Consider the following 318-nt stretch of genomic DNA (forward strand, 5'->3'; position numbering starts at 1 on the left):
AGCAGGAGGCGGAGGGGGAGGCGGAGGCGGAGGCGGCGATTAAAGAGAAAGGGCCGAGGCATTGTGGGAGCTGGAGTCCTCCATTCAAAGACCCCGAAAAACGCGCCAAACCCGCCCGGCACCGCGTGGCCGCGCGCGCCTCCCGCCTCAGGGGGGCCGCCATGTACAACCCGGCGGGGGGGGCAAAGAAGGCTCAGGGGGAGGGGGGGGCGGCACCGCAAGGCTTGAAGGAGTTGCGATGCAACGCGGCGGTTGGCACCCACAGCGCGGCCCCCCCGCACCGCGCCGCGCGCCCCACGGACTACGCGCCCCGGCCTG

Source organism: Gavialis gangeticus, unplaced genomic scaffold, assembly GCF_001723915.1.
Source record: "Gavialis gangeticus isolate Ggan-Ray unplaced genomic scaffold, GavGan_comp1, whole genome shotgun sequence".
In the NCBI taxonomy this organism is placed as follows: Eukaryota; Metazoa; Chordata; order Crocodylia; family Gavialidae; genus Gavialis; species Gavialis gangeticus.